This window comes from Colobus angolensis, unplaced genomic scaffold (assembly GCF_000951035.1).
Source record: "Colobus angolensis palliatus isolate OR3802 unplaced genomic scaffold, Cang.pa_1.0 Scaffold7, whole genome shotgun sequence".
Taxonomy (NCBI): Eukaryota; Metazoa; Chordata; class Mammalia; order Primates; family Cercopithecidae; genus Colobus; species Colobus angolensis.
Genome location: NW_012120709.1, coordinates 29517288 through 29535050, shown reverse-complemented (window position 1 = coordinate 29535050; position 17763 = coordinate 29517288). Strand labels below are relative to the sequence as shown.

The following is a 17763-nucleotide window of genomic DNA, read 5'->3' as shown; positions in this document are numbered from 1 at the left end:
AACTCCTGACCTCAAGTGATCCACCATCCTCGGCCTCCCAAAGTGCTGGGATTATAGGTGTGAGCCACTACACCTGGACAGAATTTACCCTCCTGGAATTTGTAAATGGGAAGTTCCCAGAACAGACCAGGTTCTACAGACTTGGGTATTGTGTGTCAAGGTATTGATACTGTTTTGGATCGGCAAGAGCAACCAAATTACCCTCAGCATACCTGGGCGTGGTGGCTCACACCTGTAATCTCAGCACTTTGGGAGGCCCAGGCGGGAAGATTCACGAGGTCAAGAGATAGAGACCATCCTGCCCAACATGGTGAAACCCTGTCTCTACTCAAAATACAAAAATTAGCTGGGTGTGGTGGCACGCGCCTATAGTCCCAGTTACTTAAGAGGTTGAGGCAGGAGAATCTCTTGAACCTGGGAGGCAAAGGTTGCAGTGAGCCGAGATCGCACCACTGCACTCCAGCCTGGTAACAGAGTGAGACTCCATCTCAAAAAAAATAAAAAAGAAAGAAAGAAATTACCCTCAGCATGTAAGAGGTGAGGACTGGCTGGGAGCACCGACTCACACCTGTAATCCCAGCACTTTGGGAGGCCGAGGTGGGTGAATTACCCAAGGTCAGGAGTTTGAGACCAGCCTGGCCAACATGGTAAAACCCCTTCTCTACTAAAAATACAAAAATGAGCCCGGCGTGGTGGCAGGTGCCTGTAATCTTAGCTTCTTGGGAGGCTGAGGCAGGAGAATTGCTTGAACCCGGGAGGTGGAGGTTGCAGTGCGTCATGCCACTGCACTCCAGCCTGGGCGACAGACAGAGACCTGGTCTCAAAAAAAAAAGAAAAAAAAGGTTCATCATGCCTGTCGTCACAGCCTAGCTAGCACACATCTGAAATCTTGTTATTTAAATTATTTTATACATTTTTCTTTTCCTTTATTTAGGACTCTTGTTTCCTTTGAGATCTTGGCTAACTATCAGCTTCCCCAAACCTCTAAAGCTTTTTTCAGCTGTATTAAAGAGAAATAAGGAAGGAGAAGCATCCTACCTGAACTTGTTATTTCTATAGTTATTATTAATTTTGACAAATTATAATCTTACATAATTATGGGATACACAGTGATGTTATGATCTACTATACAGTGTGGAATGATTGAATCAAGATAATTAACATACTCATTACCTTAAATAATTATTTATCCCTCCTGTTTAACTGCTACTTGGTACCCTTTGACCAACATCTCCACATTCCTCCCACCTCCCAACCACCATTCTACTTTCTGCTCTGAGTTTGATTGTTTTGGATTCCACAGATAAATGAAAATATGAGGGTTTTGTCTTTCTGCACTGATTTCACTTAGCTTATTTTTATTTATTTATTTATTTATTTATTTATTTATTTTGAGACAGAGTCTTGGTCTGTCACCCAGACTGGAATGCAGTGGTGTGATCTCAGCTCACTGCAACCTCTGCCTCCTGGGTTCATGCCATTCTCCTGTCTCAGTCTCCTGAGTAGCTGGAACTACAGGTGCCCGCCAACACACCTGGCTATTTTTTGTATTTTAGTAGAGACAGGGTTTCACCATGTTGCCCGGGCTGGTCTCGAACTCCTGAGCTCAGACAATCCACCCACCTTGGCCTCCCAAAGTGCTAGGATTATAGGTGTGAGCAACTGCGCCCGGCCTCACTTAGCTTATTGTCCTCCAGGTTCATTCACATTGTTGCAGGTGACAGAATTTTCTTCTTTTTAATGACTGTTTAATACTCCATTGTTTATATGTACCACATTTTCTTTATTCATTCATCCCTTGATGAAGCCTTAGGTTGATTTCATAGCTTGGCTATTGTGAATAATGCTGTAATGAACATGGAGCACAGATAGCTCTTTGACATAGTGATTTTTAAAAAAAAATTATGACTCCAAAAGGCTTCTTTTTTGTTTTGTTTTGTTTTGTTTTTTGAGACAGAGTCTCACTCTGTCACCCACACTGGAGTGCAGTGGCATGATCTCACTGCAACCTCTACCTCCTGGGTTCAAATGATTCTCCTGCCTCAGCCTTCCAAGTAGCTGGGATTACACGTGTGTGCCACCATACTAGGCTAATTTTTGTATTTTTAGTGGAGACAGGGTTTCACCATGTTGGCCAGGCTTGTCTTAAACTCCTGACCTCAGGTGATCCGCCCAGCTTGGCCTCCCAAAGTGCTGAGATTACAGGCATGAGCCACCATACCCGGCTGTAAGCTTCATTTTTTACTTAGCTTTCTGACTATGCTTGTGCCATCAACACTTTCACAATGGTTTTCCACTTCTTGATAAGGAAAGCGCTCTTGATCCTGTCATGAACACATCTAGCACACACAAAACCACCACAGGCCCTGCTGACATGTTTTTTTGTTTGGGGCAATCTCATAAGAACTTTAGATCTCACAGCACAAACTTCAAAATGAAGTCTGCCTGGACACATGCCCACATGCAGATTTTGGTGCTTTCCCAACCTTCCTGGTATAAAGGTAAACAATTCTATTACCAGGTGTTCGGGACAGCCTAGTTTTGTTAGAGGCTGAATTGTAGGAAAGCCTACGGCAGTATGTCAAATGGTGGACCATTCCAAGTGCCTCTAGACAACGTCCCGGGAAGAGCAGACATACTCATTTCAAGTCCTTAGGGTATACCCAGATGTGGGGTTTCTGGATCATATGGCAATTTTATTTTTAGTTTTTTGAGGAACCTTCATACAATTTTCCACAATGGCTGTACTAGCTTACATTCCCACCAAGAGTGGAGAAGGGTTCCCATTAAAAAATGGGCAAAGGAGCTTAATAGACATTTCTCAGAAGAAAACAGGATGGGCGCAGTGGCTCACGCCTGTAATCCCAGCATTTTGGGAGGGCGAGGCAGGTGGATCACCTGAGGTCAGCAGTTTGAGACCAGCCTGGTCAACATAGTGAAACCCCGTCTCTACTAAAAATCCAAAAACTTAGCTGGACACAGTGGCGCACGCCTGTAATCCCAGCTACTGGGGAGACTGAGGCAGGAGAATCACTTGAACCCAGAAAGCAGAGGTTGCAGTGAGCCCAGATGGTGCCACTGTACTCCAGCCTGGGTGACGGAGCGAAACTCCATCTCAAACAAACAAACAAATGCAAATGCCAACTAATAGATGAGAAAATGTTCAACATCACTAATCATTAGGAGAATAAAAATTAAAAGCACAATGAGTTCTTACCTCACACATGTCAGAATGGCAGTATCGAAAAGATGAAAGATAATATACACGTTGGCAAGGATGTGGAGAAATGGGCTGGGGTTTTGAAGATTGAGATCAGAAATAGCAGACTCCTTGGGATGCAGTGTGGAGGTAACAGGAGATATCAGCTTGGGTGACCCTCAGGACCTCTGTCTGTGCTAAGTGACTCAGCCCCTCCCTTTCCTGCCGTAGCTAGTTGGTTCAGAAGTAGACTCTTAACTTAAAGTTGGCAATCTTGCAGCCAAGAGGCCAGGGCACCAGACTTAGGAGCAGTTATGTTAATGACAAATTCAGAGAGACTTTGCACAATTCCTGATGCTGAGAGCCCCAGAGGTGGTTATCTATTGCTGTGTGACAAACTACCCCAAAATGTAATGGCTTGAAACCACAACTTATTGCTCATGATTCTGTGAGCTGGTTGGGCAGTTCTTCCTCTGGCCTGTTATGGGCAAACTCATGTAGATACATTCATGTGGTGTTGACTGTGAGCTGAGCTTTGCCGGGAGCCTGGCGTAGCTTTCTTTCCATGTGGTCTTGCATCCTACTGGAGTCTAGATCAGACTTTTTGACACGGCAAAGGCAGTGTTCCAGGAAGGAGAAGATACAGCCTTTCTGGGATGCTGTGGCCCATGTCATTTCCAGCATTCTACCATTTAAAACATGTCGCAAGGCTGGTCCAGATTCAAGGGGTCTACTTCTTGATGGAAGGAGCTGCCAATCATTGTTACCAATGACAACCACTGTTTATAGATGGACTTTGGCTGATTAAAAGCAGATACAAATTATTTGTGGCCTTTCCTATTAAAAGGTGAAGTATGAACACTTGAATCTGGGATGTCCCGATGATGTTCTTTGGCCAGCAGAGCACGGTGGGAGCGATGCTGCACAGCTGCCAGGATGGGCCTTGCAGTTACTACTCTCTTGGACCATTGCCCACGGTATGATGGGAAAAAGCCCAGTTTAACCTCCTGGAGGATAAAAGACCACGTGGAGAGAATGGCCCCATCTTCACAGCTTTCCCAGCTGAGTCCTGCCCCAGTCTCTCCACCAGCTGGATGTTGTCACCTGAGTGAGTTCAGAAGAAACCAACAGAAGAACTTCTAGCCAATCCCTCCACACAATTCTGAGAAACAGGACACTGCTGTTGTATTAATCGGCTGTGTTTTGTGGTGCTGCAATAGATGACTAAAACGGTTCGCAGGGCCCTCCCACGGGGGATGATGGTTTGACATTTCCTTTGTTTCTCTGGCTACGCTCCTAACAGGTTGTTTTTCCTAATAAGTCATTTTTTTCCACTCAAGTCAATGAGTACCTATTTCTGTTGCTTTTAGCTAAGACCATCTAAGAGAACCCCAAGCCAAAGGAAGAAACTCAGAGTGTTCTGGACCCCTTGGTCAGGCACCCTCCCCATGTGGAGAGTCTCTTTCCAAAAAACAAAAACAAAAACAAAAAGTTAAGATTTACTACATCATCTCTTTTTATTTGCCAAGATCTTTACTTAACATTTTAAAATTTATCCTTTATGTCTTTTTTCTTACATTGAAAATCTTGGTTCCTGACATTACTACTACTTACTGCATTAGTCTACAATACATAAAATAGTTGTTTTTTTTGTTTGTTTTTTTGGTTTCTTTTTGAGATGGAGTCTTGCTCTGTTTCCAGGCTTGAGTGCAGTGGCGCGATCTTGGCTCACCGCAACATCCGTCTCCTGGGTTCAAGTGATTCCCCTGCCTCAGGCTCCCAAGTAGCTGGGATTACAGGCATGCACCACAACGCCCAGCTAATTTTTTGTATTTTAGTAGAGCTGGGGCTTCACCACGTCGGCCAGGATGGTCTCGATCTCCTGAGCTCGTGATCTGCCCACCTCAGCCTCCCAAAGTGCTGGGACTACAGGTGTGAGCCAGCACACCTGGCCACAAAATAGTTTTAAAGCAATAAAACAAATATTATGACTACAATTAAGCTACCAAATAAAGTCTAAATTTTTTTTTTTTTTTTTTTTGAGACTGAGTTTTGGTCTTATTGCCCAGGCAGGAGTGCAATGGCGCAGTCTCGGCTCATCATAACCTCCGTCTCCTGGGTTCAAGCGATTCCCCTGCCTCAGCCTCCTGAGTAGCTGGGATTACAGGCATGCGCCACCATGCTCGGCTAATTTTGTATTTTTAGCAGAGATGCGGTTTCTCCATGTTGGTCAGGCTGATCTCGAACTCCCGACCTCAGGTGATCCGCCTGCCTCGGCCTCCCAAAATGCTGACATTACAGCCGTGAGCCATGGCACCCGGCCTAAAATAATTTTTTAGGAGTCAGGGTCTCATTCAGTTGGCCATGCTGGAGTGCAGTGGTGCAGTCACAGCTTACTGCAGCCTCAAACTGTTGGGCTCAAATGATCCTTCCACCTCAGCCACCCTGACTGGCTAATTTATTATTATTATTATTATTATTTTGTGGAGACTGTGGTCTTGCTATGTTGCCCAGGCTGATCTTGAACTCCTGGCCTCAAGCAAGTGATCCTCTTGCCTCAGTGGAGAAAGGGTTGGGATCACAGGTACAAGTCACCACACCTCGCTTCATTTGTGTTTAGAATACATTCCTCTATTACTGTGATCTAAAGTCACTTGAAATAACTCTTTTCCCTGAGGGTTTACATATCCAATTAATTCATAGTAAAGTTTTTTTTCATTTTTAATGTTCAGGGATTACTTTTTAAATGTAATAACATTTTTGAACATAGAAAATGTTTCTATGTTTTCAAAATCAAATTTATATAAAGTACGTTTAAAGAAATCTTGTGGCCGGGCGCGGTGGCTCACACCTATGATCCCAGCACTTTGGGAGGCCGAAGTGGGCAGATAGCTTGAGGTCAAGAGTTCGAGACCAGCCTGGCCAATGTGGTGAAACCCTGTCTCTACTAAAACACAAAATTTAGCTGGATGTGGTGGCACATGCCTATAATCTCAGCTACTCCTGAGGCAGGAGAATCGCTTGAGCCCAGGAGGCGGAGGTTGCAGAGAGCCAAGATTGCGCCACTGCGCTCCAGCCTGGGTGACAGAGTGAGACTCCATCTCAAAAAAAAAAAAAAAGAAAAAGAAATCTTGCTTCTAACTATATTCCTGATGATCCTTCTCAACTTCTATTAGTTTTTAAAAATTTTTCCAATGTTTCTTTTTGTGAATATAAGCAAACACATATGTGTATTTACACTTGTTTTCTCTTTTTTTACACAAAAGGTATGATTCTTTCTGTCTCTCTCTTTATACATTCCACATCCTTTTTTCACTTAATATATCCTGGATGCCACTCACCATCAGCATATACAGCTCTATCTCATTACCTTTTATAGCTTCAGAGTATTCCACTGCATCCATGTAACCCTATTTTATTCAACTAGTTGTTCATAGACATTTGAATTATTTCCATACATTTGCAATTATAAATAATGGTACAGATATTTAACATGCATATGAGTCATTTTGAATTTTTGCTCCTGTATTTTGGGATAGATTCCTAGATTTCTGGCTCAATGGGTAAATGCATATATAGTTTTTTCAGATATTTACAAATTCCATTCTAATAGGTGATCCTGTTTTGAGTCCTCAACAATGAATGAGTGCCTGTTTCCCCATCACTTCATCAACAGAATATACTCTCAAATCATGGGCTTTTTGCCAGTGACAGATGAAAAGTAGCATCTCGGTATGGTTTTATTTTGCGTTGCTGTTATTCTGAGTGAGATAGTGTATCTTCTCGTGTGTTGGATGCCATTTTAATTTTTGTCTGCTGTAAACTGCCTATTCAAATCTTCGGATGTACCTTTAAGTATACTGACACACAACAACATTTAATCTCAAAACAAGCCAATGAGAGTTGGCATCATTATTCCCCTGTATAAAGACGAGGGAACGGCAGATTAGAAAGTTTAAGTAATTTACCCAAGGGTTACACAACTAACACGTGACTGAAGTCAAGCTGCCCAACTGTTAGGCCCTGTGGATTCTCCATAGATCTATTTCCAGGAGTAAAACATGGAGCTCCTGTGTTTTGCTTTTAATAAAGGGTCAGTGCGTGCATTCCCATCTCTGAGACAGGACTGCTTCAGGAGGTCTGTCATGGTTGGGCCTGGGGGTGGTTAGTGGTGCTTGTAATGAGGAGGATGGTACCTCATGTGTCACCTAGGAGCACCCAGCAGACTGGGGTATTTTGAATCTCAATGCAGAGGACAACGGGGAGAGACCTGCAACCTGTTTAATTCTGTTAGAGAATCAGTGAGGTGCTTGATGAAGCCATTAACTGGGGTTCGTGTCTCCATTCTACTTATAGACTCCAGGAGGGCAAATGCTGATGGAAATTTATTGATTTCTTTTTCTGCCTTTACCGAATGGGTCAAAAACATGGTATAACGCTGCTGGTTCCAATTAAAATCACCTGTTAGCTTACAAAGGTTGGCCCTCTCCACCCTCCCTTTCCTCCCCCCATTTAAAAAGGGTTTAAAAGATTTTCATTTAATTGATTTGCTGTAAAATGCCCTTTACAATTACCCAGATAAACTAGGCGTCACCTGTGGAGTAAGAGCCAATTTGAGCTGTTTATCAAGACTTCGCCTCTGGCCACTTCTCACCCTGGGATCTTGAGTCTCTGTATTGATAGCTTGCATCTGTCAACATTGGATATTTTTAGTGGGCTGCAGAAAGCTTTTAGGGAGATGGGCATGGTGGGGCTGCATCTTTGAGCAGGTGAAAGAAAGCATGATGGGGTTTTTTGTTTGAAATGAGAATGCCCTATTGTGCTGAAAATAAGTTCTGAAAATTAGCCCTGCACCCATATGCCTAAAGGTAATCTGAGTTGACCCCATTTAAATACTAGGGGGCCTCAGGAAATGGAAAAATGGGCAGTGGATACAATTTGCCCAGTAATAAAATTTGCCCAGTTTCCCTCGGTTTTGTGTCAAGCTGTGCTTAATGTTAGGAAGAAGTTGAGGAGCCTCTGTAAGAGTTGTCTATGAAGTGACATTTGTGTCCCTTGAGCTGATATTACAGAAAGTAACAGGCAGCTGGAAACACAGAAAGAAAGACACAGAGACATTTATTCTAGGTCGTGTGTGTTTCTGAAACTGTGAACTCAAATTCACTTGATCATGGAAATGGTGTTAGTTCTAACTAAAAAAATTGTGGGCAAAATTAATGCCAGACGGCTGGGTGCGGTGGCTCACGCCTGTAATCCCAGCACTTTGGGAGGCTGAGGCAGGTGGATCACCTGAGGTCATGAGTTCAAGACCAGCCTGGCCAACATGGCAAAACCCCATCTCTACTAAAAATACGAAAATTAGCTGGGCAAGGTGGCAGGCGCCTGTAATTCCAGCTACTTGAGAGGCTGAGGCAGGAGAATCACTTGAACCTGGGAGGCGGAGGTTGTGGTGAGCTGAGATCTCACCATTGCACTCCAGCCTGGGCAACATAGGGAGACTCCGTCTCAAAAAAAAAAAAAAAAAATTAGTGCCAGAAAACAAAAGACAGGTACATATGGGAGGGGATAAGTAAATTCTGGAAAGTGTAGACCAGTATTCTTGAAACTGATCATAGCAAAACTCCAGAATACATTACAAAAACAATGTTTTGTAAGTCTTTGAAAGAGGTTTGTCATTTATTTAGAATGAAGTATAATTTCCATTTTGTCTGTGATCAAACTGGCTCATCAGGGAAGTGCTGTCGACACAAGGTGATTAAAGAGAATACATGGTAGGTCATTTATGAAAGCTTTTGACACCAGTAGATGCACAGTAATTACCAGTTGCTCTACTTCAGGCATTCATAATAGTCATCACAGGCTGGGCGCGGTGGCTCACACCTGTAATCCCAGCACTTCGGGAGGCTGAAGCAGGTGGATCACCTGAGGTCAGGAGTTTGAGACCAGCCTGGCCAACATGGTGAAACCCTGTCTCTACTAAAAATACAAAAAAAAGCTGGGTGTGGTGGTAGGCACCTGTAGTCCCAGCTACTCAGGAGGCTGAGGCAGGGGAATCACTTGAACCTGGGAGGTGGGCTTCAAAACAAGCATATGAAAAGATGTTTACTATCATTGGCCATAAGGGAACTGCAGCCCGAAACGACAATGAAATACCATTACACACCAATCAAGACGGCTACAATAAAAAAGACTAACAATAAGTGTTAGCAAAGATATTAAACATTTGACTTCCTCATACACTGCTGGTAGGAATGTAAAATAGTGCAGTCACTTTGTGATTCCTCAAAACGTTAAATATAGCGTTACCATATGACCTAGAAATTCCACTCCTAGGTATATACCAAGAGAAATGAAAACACCCATCCACACAAAAATGCGTACATGAATGTTCATAGCAGTATTCTTCAAAATAGCCAAAAAGTATTAATGCTCCAAATGTCCCACTATTGAATAGATAAATAAAATGTGGCATATCCATACAATGGCATATTAGTCAGCCATGAGGTAATGAAGTACTGATACATGTTGTGACGTACAAGAACCTTGACAACGTTATGCCAAGTGAAAGAAGCCAGTCACGAAAGACCATATTGTATGATTCTATTTATATGAAATGTCTATAGGCAAATGTATAGAAATAGAAAGTAGGTGGTTGCCTAGGACTTGGGGGAGGGAGTTTGGGGAGAAATGTGGAGTGACTACTAATGGATATGGGATTTTGCCTGGCTGCCAAAAATGTCCTAAAATCTATTGTGGCAATGGATACCCAAGTGTGGACATACTAAACGCTATTCAGTTGTACATTTTAAAGGGGTGAATTGTATGGTACGTGCCTAACATCTCAATAAATCTGTTGAAAAATTCTCTTCTCATAGTGCTCATATCTTAGTGGAAAGCAAAAGGATTCAACCTTCTAAGGATCTTTCCAATCTGTCCACTTCTCTTTGTCCAGCACGTTACCATCTCCTCTTTGGATCACCACAAAAGCCTCCCGCCTCTTGTGGCTCCCGTGTGGCCTGCTGCGAATCTCCTCTCTCAATCTCCACTTTGTTGCCTCAGAAATCTTTCGAAAGGGCCGGTTGAGATGCTCCTCCTGCCTCCATCTCACCACGGCTTCCCACAGCCTTAAAAGGTGAAGTCCAGGCTCTTTCACTCCAGTGAAAAGGCCCCGTATGATCTGGTCCCTACTTACCTCTAACTTCATTTCTCACCGCTCATCACTTGGGCCACTTATTCTTTCAGTTTTGCAAATCTCTTTGCCCTGTCTCAATTCCGGGCCTTCGCAAAGCCTGATTGTTCTGCCTTTTGGGTCTTAGCCTACTTGCCACTTGCTCTGCACTTTTTTCTTAAAGACTCCCCTTCTTCACACAGTAGAGCCCCCCCGGCCCCACTGATGTGTGCCTATTCATTTTCTAGACTTACTGCGTGCCAAGCACCTTTTTTTGTTTGAGACAGGGTCTTGCTCTGCCACCCAGGCTGGAGTGCAGTGATGTTACCACGGCTCAATGCAGCCTTGACCTCTCAGGCTCAATTGGTCCCCCAGCCTTAGCCTCCCAGGTAGCTGGGACTATAGTGCCTGCCACCATGCCCAGCTAATTTTTTTTCTTTTATTGTAGAGACATGGTTTCACCATGTTGCCCAGGCTGGTCTCAAAACTCCTGAGCTCAAGCGATTCACCAGGCACCATTCTAAGTGCAACTTTATAAAATTAACTCCTTTAATTTTCACAACAACCATATGATGTAGATACTATTATTCTTTTTATTGTACAGATGAGAAAATTGAGGCATAGAGAGTTTATGTAACTTTCCCAAAGTCACGCAGCTGGTGACGGAGCACAGATTTGAACTCAGATGATATGGCTCTAGAATTTGTGCTAACTGCCACATTCTGCTGCCTGAAATTGCTTAACACCTCATGGTACTTATTACGCACTGTAATTGACTCTTTAATTATATCTCCATGTGACTTTTAGTTTATGGAAGGTAGGAATTATGTCTGGCTCATTCATTATTGTGTTCCCAGCATGAGGCCTAGCCCATAGTTTTTTAATTAAAAAAAATGAACAAATTAATTAATTAAGAGAGCTATGTGAGATGTACAAGAAGAAAGTTATTGGATTTCTAGCTCATAGAAGGACAATGTTCCAATTAATTACTTGATATTATGTTGAAAGTTCTCTAATGGACCAGGATACACATTTCTTGAGAAATTATATTCTGGTGAAAGTGCCATATACACAGTGGATGATTCATAATTCTTGCTTAGTTTTTGAAAACTTTTTATTGTAAATGACGTAAGACTTACAAAAACAGTACAAAGAATTTCTATATCCTCTTTACCTAACCTCTCCAAATGTTAGCATATGATATAATAACAGTATAAAGATAAAACTGGGAGTTAACATTACTACTTAATTCATTACTATCTCATTTAATTCTTGTTATCTGTTTCAATACTGTCCTTTTTACGATCCCTGATCCAAACCAGGATTACATATTGCCTTTATTTATTAGCCTGTTTAAAGCTGGGATTTGATGTCTCAGTTTTTCTTTACCTTTTCCAACCTTGACTCCTTTGAAGAGTGACTGTCAGTTATTTTGTAGAGTATCCCTCCATTTGGGTATGTCTGCATTCCTTGCAGACATTACATTCAGGTTATGCATTTTTGGTAAGGATACCGCATAAGGGATGCCATGTTCTTCTCAGTTCATCATATCAGGAAGCACACAATAAGCTTTAATCTTGGTTAAGGCTACACATGCCACATTTCTACATTGTGAAGTTATGACATTTCTCACTGTAATTAATGAGCAGCTCATGGAAAAATACTTACAGACTATATAAATATCATGTTTCTGGTAATAGCTTCATCCATGAATTTTAGCATCCACTGATACGTTCTTGAAAAACAATTTTTACTGTGATCTTTGCAACTGGTGACTTTCTATTTGCATCACTCCTTCTGCATTTATTAATTGGAGGGTTACAGTAAGAAAGAACTCTCCTTTCTTCCTCATTTATTTGTTTATTCAATTTTTTATTTAAATAAGTATGGGTTCATGAATACTGGTTTTAATCTGTGAGTGAACATTTATCTTTTAAACATTTTTGTTGTTCAGATTGCCCCAGATCTAGGAGTCCTACCAAGTTGGCTTGTGTCATTTCAACATGTGTCCATCATTTTTTGAGCACTTCCTTAGTTACTATAGTGCTCCACAAGATGTCCTAAGTTCATTCCATTCTTCCCTGCCCCAGCCATATAATCAGCTATCCCTTTAAGCAGACGGGGTTCCTTTTTACTGGAGAATAATATTTAGAAAGAAAGATCTGTGGTGAAACCCCGTCTCTACTAAAAATACAAAAAAAAAAAAAAAAAATTAGCCGGGCATGGTGGCGGGCACCTGTAGTCCCAGCTACTCGGGAGGCTGAGGCAGGAGAATGGTGAGAACCCAGGAGGCGGAGCTTGCAGTGAGCCGAGATGGCGCCACTGCACTCCAGCCTGGGCAACAGAGCGAGACTCCATCTCAAACAAACAAACAAAAATATATCTGGGCACTAGATGCTTACTGCTACTGGGGTGTTATTGCTTCCTCACTCAGTGAGCAGGGCTAGGAAATATACGTATGTGTACACTTAAACATGTCTTTACTTATTTCTGTCTCTATTAAAAACTATGACTTTGCCAGGCGCAGTGGCTCATGCCTGTAATCCCAGCACTTTGGGAGGCTAAGGCGGGCGGATCACAAGGTCAGGAGTTTGAGACCAGCCTGGCCAACATAGTGAAACCCCGTCTCTACTAAAAATACAAAAACTAGCCAGGCGTGGTGGCGCACACCTATAGTCTCAGCTACTCGGGAGGCTGAGGCAGGAGAATTGCTTGAACTCGGGAGATGGAGGGTGTGGTGAGCTGAGATCTCACCACTATGCTCCAGCCTGGGCAACAGAGAGAGACTCCGTCTGAATAACACAAAAAACAAACAACAAAAAGAACTATGATTTTATATTGATAGCTCCAGTCCCATTCCAGTTTTCAGGGTTCATTCTGTTATTTCCCTTTCTTGTTTTTAATTCCTTTCTCTGACAGTAAAAAATTCGGTGGTTATTATTCACAATATATTTACTTATTTGTTCAACACTAGATTACACACAAAACAGTTTCAGAATTTCTAACCTACAGCCTTGTGAAAAACAAATTTACTAAATACAGTAAAATATTGTGTGCTCTTTACCTTTAGAGTACATAGTTAAATAACAGTCCAAAGTTACTTAAATCTTTTTTCTCACCTCTTTTATGGTGGTTATGTTATAAACCTGTAATAAATTCAGTGTTGTTTTTTTTTTTTTCCTGAGACGGAGTTTCGCTCTTGTTGCCCAGGCTGGAGTGCAATGGCGCGATCTTGGCTCACCGCAACCTCCGCCTCGTGGGTTCAAGCGATTTTCCTGTCTCAGCCTCCCGAGTAGCTGGGATTACAGGCATGCACCACCACGCCTAGCTAATTTTGTATTTTTAGTAGAGACGGTGTTTCTCCATGTTCAATGCATATTTTAAAACATAGATAGTATTTGTAAAAAAATATATTGAAAAACACCATATATATGGAACTGTCTCTCTTGCAGACAACTTGAAGGCTTGGAGAAACATCCCCAGGCTAAGTACTCCCAAGCCTGTAGGAAGGTTAGAACCCTCATCCCTTCCTACCTTACTCCTCTCACCGGATGTCCTTATCTGTTTCTGTATCACCTGTTTCCTTACTCCTACGGGAAGACATTCTCACAAGTGCTTTAAAAGTCCTGAACTTCACTCTAACCCACCTCCACCGAACTTCTCATTGGTTTGGCCGCAGGTCAAATAAAACCTTTTTATTCCTTCTTTCTTTTTCTTTTTTTTTTGAGACGGAGTCTCACTCTGTCGCCCAGGGTGGAGTGCAGTGGCGTGATCTCGCCTCACTGCAACCTCCACCTCCCGAGTTCAAGCAATTCTCCTGCCACAGCCTCCCGAGTAGCTGGAACTACAGGCACACGCCGCCACGCCCAGTCCATTTTTTGTATTTTGGTAGAGACGGGGTTTCACCGTGTTGCCCAGGCTGTTCTCCAACTCCTGAACTCAGGCAATCCGCCCTCCTCGGCCTTCCAAAGTGCTAGAATTACAGGCGTGAGCCACCGCGCCCGGCCTCTTTTGTTACTTTTAATACCACTTTTTTCGCTGGGGAGTTTTCTACGCTATCAGCCCTACCTGAATCAAATATCTCACTGCAATCCCTTTTCCTTTTCGCGTGTGCTGAAGATGGCCACCAGGTGGCACTTTAGAGTCTCCTTCGGCCCCATTTTGAAAGTCAGCTGCTTGGATTCGGTTGACTTTAGAAAGCAATGTATTTCATGAGATGGGAAGAGATATTCTAGTTGCCTTCTAATTTTCGTTAAGAAATTTCCTGCCATTTAGGTCCAAGCAAAATGAAAAAAAGAAAGCACATTTCAGCCTCTCTCCTCTTCTTTGCCTAGCAATCTTGAATTCCTCCCTCTTCCTTTATAAAACTTCTCTCAAGAAGAAACATACTTATTGGTTGACAGCCAAAGCGGGTTTATCTAAGAGTGACGGAGCTCCTTGGTCTATCAGCCTCTGCCAAAGAAGCTCAGACGGGACATCAAGAGGCTGGAATTCAGGTAGAAACTCCACCACTGACTCTCAGTACTTCCTTGAGTCATTTAACTTTTTTGGAACTTCAGTTTTCTTATGTGTAAAACAAACGGATTGAACTCCATGCTCTCAAACACAAATTCCTCAGATGCCAGGTGGATACCATAAATCTATGAAGAGGCTGAAGAGGGGTTTAGGACAACAGGATCTTGTATTGACTGAACTAGAATTACAAAATGCATGCTCTACGAAATGCATTCAAATTTAAATTTTTATAAGAGATTGAGAAGACCAAACAAAATACCTCTGGGCATTGAAAGTGTTCAGAAAGCTCCGAGTGTGCAGTTCTTAGACTGGAGAATCTTTATCACTGAGGCTTCTTTTCTTTTCTTTCTTCCTTTCTTTTTTCTTTTTTTTTTTTTTTTTTTTTGAGACAGGGTCTCACTCTGCACCCAGGCTGGAGTGCAGTGGTGCAATCTCAGCTCTTTGCAGCCTTGATCTTCCAGGCTCAAGGGATCCTCCTGCCTCAGCCTACCAAGTAGCTGGAACTATAGGCACGTGCCACCATGCCTGGCTAATGTTTGTATTTTTTTGTAGTGTTGGGGTTTCACCACGTTGTCCAGGCTGGTATCAAACTCCTGAGCTCAAGCAGTCCATTCGCCTCAGCCTCCCAAAGTGCTAGGATTACAGGTATGAGCCACCGTGCCAGCCTCACTCATGCTCTTTCTATCTGTTTGAAATATTAGCCACTACCACTGTTCTCCATCACCTCTGCATATCTAAATCCTAATTTGTTCTTACAAAACCCATTCAAATGCCACTTACTCAAGGATGTTTCCCTTGATTTGAGTCTTTCTAAATTAAAAGACATTTTCTCTTTCTTCTGAATTCCCCTCCTTTTGGCCCTTATTGCTTTTTTTATTGTATTATTTATGTGCTGGTCATCAGTCTTTCTCTACATATTTACTTTTAAGCTCCTTGAGAGTAGAGTTCATGTCTAATTAATTTTATGTCTCCAACATCTGGAAAATCAGCCAACAAATATTTATTGAGTACCTACTTGGTTCATGTTTACATGATTTTAGGCACTCAGCACAAAGTTGTGGAGACTCAGTAAGTGCTTGCTGAATTAATGGTGTTAAATGGCCAGCCAGGATAGTAAAAGTGAGAAAAGAAGATACTACCAAATGTTAGTGAAGACGTGGAAGAACTGGAAATCTCATACTCTGCTGGCCCCTATCATCTTTGCACTCTACTGTAGTGTGTTCCAATCACTATTTCTTTTTTTTGGAGACAGAGTCTCTCTCTGTCACCCAGGCTGGAGTGCAGTGGCATGATCTCAGCTCACTGCAACCTCAGCCTCCCAGGTTCAAGTGCTTCTCCTGCCTCTACCTCCCAAATAGTTGATACTACAGGTGCATCCCACCATGCCCAGCTATTGTTTTGTTGTTGTTGTTGTTGTTGTTTGTATTTTTAGTAGAGAAGGGTTTTTGCCATATTGGCCAGGCTCATCTTGAACTCCTGACGTCAAGTGATCTGCACACCTCGGCCTCCCAAAGTGCTAGGATTACAAGTGTGAGCCACCATGCCCAGCCTCCCATCACTATCTTGTGTTGCATGGCAGGAGGGATATTGCAGGTGTAATTAAGTTTACTAATCAGTTGATGTTACAATAGGAAGAGTGAGTGGGCCCAATCTAATCTTATGAGCCCTTTAAAAGCTGAGAGTTTTCTTCAGCTGGGAGCAGAAGAGGAAGTCAGAGAGATTCAAAGCTCAAGAAGGACCTGATGCATTGTTGCTGATTTAACAATAGAGGGAGCCTCTGGGCCTGAGAGTGGCCTCTGGAAGCTGAGAGCAGCCCTCAGCTAACAGCCTGCCAGAAACTGGAGACCTCAATCCTGTAAACTGCATGGAACAATTCTGGCAACAACCTCAATGGGTTTGGAAGCAGAATCTTCCCTAGAACCTCCCAGTGAGAACCCAGACCAGCTGACACCTTGATTTTGGCCTTGGAAGCAGAGAGACCAGTTGAGCCTGCCTGTACTTTTGACCTCCAGAACTGTGAGATAATACATGGGTACTGTTTTAACCTACTAAGTTTGTGGTAATTTTCTATGCAACAATTTCAAAACAAATACAGACACTCAAGCAGCTCTGTGGAGGGACGGACGCACAGAGAGAGGAACTGAGGCTCCCACTGAAAGCCAGTACCAACTTGCTGGCTGTGTGAGTGAACCACCTTGAAAACATGAATCTCTGTCCCCAGTCAAGCCTTCAGATGACTGCAGCCCTGGCTGACATGTTGACCACCACTTCATGAGAAGGTCTGAGCCAGAAACACCCAACCAAGCTGCTTTGGAATTCCTGACTTACATACATCATAGTGATAAAAATTGATTATCGTTGTTGTGAGCCACTAAGTTTTGGAGTAAATTGTTATGAAGCCATAGATCACTAATAGTTCAGTGAGTGAACTATTATCAGCCATAGTTCAGTGAGTGTTTACAGACTGATTGGCCACCCTAGGGCATTATAGCCAAGCAGGGAAATTTCAGGCACCTCTGAAGTCTGGTGTCTTAGAATTTCAACCACACCTGCAGCCCCCTCCTCACTAAGGCAGGTCCTTTACCTGACTACCTTTCCCTCCTGCCCTAAGTCCTTGCTGGAATTCCTGCTTGAGGTTTTCAGGGTCTAGACTTGCCTGAGTTGCTCAGAACATGCTTAAGTTTCCTTAGCATAAAAATGAGAGAAGGAGGGTGCAGTGGCTCACGCTCGTAAACCCAGAATTTTGGGAGGCTGGGGCAGGTGGATCACCTGAGGCCAGGAGTTCAAGACCAGCCTGGCCAACATGGTAAAACCCCATCTCTGCTTAAAAAAAAATATAACAATTAGCTGGGCATGGTGGTATATGCCTGTAATACTAGCT

General features: G+C 42.9%; 1 pseudogene; it reads right to left on the bottom strand.

The window, feature by feature from the left end:
* Positions 1-2245: 2245 nt before the first annotated feature.
* On the bottom strand, positions 2246-2597 carry LOC105501228 (annotated as a pseudogene).
* Between the last annotated feature and the right edge of the window lie 15166 nt (positions 2598-17763).